The sequence below is a fragment of the Camelina sativa genome, chromosome 9 (genome assembly GCF_000633955.1).
Source record: "Camelina sativa cultivar DH55 chromosome 9, Cs, whole genome shotgun sequence".
Taxonomy (NCBI): domain Eukaryota; kingdom Viridiplantae; phylum Streptophyta; class Magnoliopsida; order Brassicales; family Brassicaceae; genus Camelina; species Camelina sativa.
The window spans coordinates 28,451,176-28,453,653 of record NC_025693.1 but is presented as its reverse complement, the minus strand read 5'-3'; positions in this window follow the sequence as shown (position 1 = coordinate 28,453,653).

Genomic DNA, 2,478 nt, shown 5'->3' with positions numbered 1-2,478 from the left:
TTTTTTTTTTTTTTTTTTTTCTAAGTGAAGGTTTTGTTTTTGTGATGTAGGAGACGAGAGCATGGAGTTGTATTTATAGGCGAAATGAGATTTTTTATTACACTTGGAGATGATTATTTTTCGGATAAGAGACACAGTTACAAATTTTTTTTTATTGTGTGAGTGTATGGCAAGGTAGGGACATGTGTCAGTTAGGACATTAACTCCTCTTTGTTTCTGTTTTTTTACGGGATGTTAATTGGTTTCGCCATTTTTCTTGCATCAAGTGTGACTTTGACGTTGATTCAATTTCTCTCTCTCACAGTTTACTTTTCTCCTTTTTACTCTCTTTTTTTTTTCTTCTTTAAATCCGTTTTGTTTGGCTGGAAAATAATGCTTTCGTGATTCCGATTGGGTACAAAATTTAATAATTGTGAATCAACCTAGTTATTTGTGTCACAAACTTATGACTCGAGGCACATAATTGATCAAGGCAACATATAATATATATATATATATATATACTATTCCGGATCGTCTTCACTCTTCACATCAGCTACGATATTTAGTTAATAAGTTTTGTATTATCTGACGTATAAAATAACGTGGATCAAGTCCTAACAAATCTGGCTCCAATCTCGGTCATGGATGCCAAATATCCCCTGATACCACCTCTAGATCATGCCATTATGATTCCGCCATGGCCCATGTTCATAGTCGAGAGAGTCTCTCACACAAAGGTCCAACCAGCTACATATTTTACAAAAATGATGCATGCGGTCTTATCCGAACATCCCCAGAGATGGTATGTTATCTTTGACGTCCAAGACTTTAGAACAAAACGTTATGTCCAAGCCTTTAGACGACCAAACTTTCAATTTCTGCTTTGTAAACATGACAATGTAATCTTATCAGAAACAATAATACAAACAAAAAAAACACATGGTTTGTATATGACCGTGGCGATTTTTTTTTCTGCGATGTTTTTACGAAAAAATTAGTGTTATATTTTGGCTATGTTGTTAAATGTTAACTCTAGTGTTATCAAACTTAATTTCATAATTATATAAGAAGTCAATCGTAAAAATGTCTCTAACACCCAGTTCATCATTAGATTTATTATATTGGTTGATGTCGCATATTTATACAACTATACCAATTTTTATAACGTAAAAATAGGGTTCTGCAACAGAAAATTTCACCCTAACACTTTGTTTCTTATAATGTAAGATATGATCCTACGATCTCAGTACTCAAAACTCCATTTATTTTGGATTGGTTGTCCGACCCGCCATTAACCGCTTTGCCTTATTTCTTTACATTTTCTTTGTAGAACCGAAAACTCCATATACATTCTTTTCCATTTTTTCAACCGGAAAGACTTTGACTTGAGAAAAATACAATTAAATAACTAAAACATTTACTTGTAGAACTCTTGGATTTTAGTTGTCTGTGAACTAGTCTCAAATGGCTCTTATGTTTGTAGACTGGATCACATGTTTGTCAACTCCTTACGCTGTCTTTCTACCCCTCCAGTCTAAACTACTTGGACTTAGGGTTCATATATAGTTATAAAATAGTTTGATAAAAAAATGTATAGTTATAAAATAGCTAGTATATAATCCCACAGAAGAATCAATATGAAAAATAAGATAAATCATCAATTAATTAATTTCAGAATTAATTAGGTAGATAACCAAATTCAGGAATATAATTAGGCAAATATCTATATATATATATCTATAATATAAATACCATCAAATGGATTTGTCAGAAGTATAAGACTACAAGAGACATTGGTTAACCTAAATCTGCAGTATTAAACGTCATAGGTCTTACGTTACACAGTATGACTTTAATTATGTTAGCCAAACTATAGAAATTGAACATCACAAACAAGGTTCAAAACATTTACATCACTTTCTAACGTTTTTAATATTTTTTTTTTAATTTACTCATGACTCATAATAAGTGACGGAAAAATTACATCCACTTATTGAAAGGAAATCAATGTCTCCCGCAAAACAAAGCGGACACTAGATCAATGCAATTTATTTGCTTATAGTTTCAGGGGCATGCCAATTATATAAGTAACATGAATTAAATAACCAAGTAAGAAAATTCAAAAGGTTTGTCAGAATGAAATTAGTTTATAGGGTCGGGGATCGGGACCCCAAAAGAAGCTTATAGTTTGTTAGCCTAAAAAAGATTGTGGTTCGCACCATCATTATGCACTCGTAGTTGAACATGACTAGGCAATGAGTAGTTTTGCTTAATTTTAATTTGAACTATTCACTTTATTATTCTATGAGATTAGTCAACATATTAATCACTGGAGGATCGAATATTAATAATATCAGAACACTATAGAAATGTAAAAGAGGTCAATACAAATAATGCAAAAGAACAACAGAACGAAGAGAATGCTGCTGACAATAATATTCTCAGAGAGGGAATGGGAAAATATTTCAAAGCTGTCATCGTCGCCCAACTATTGAA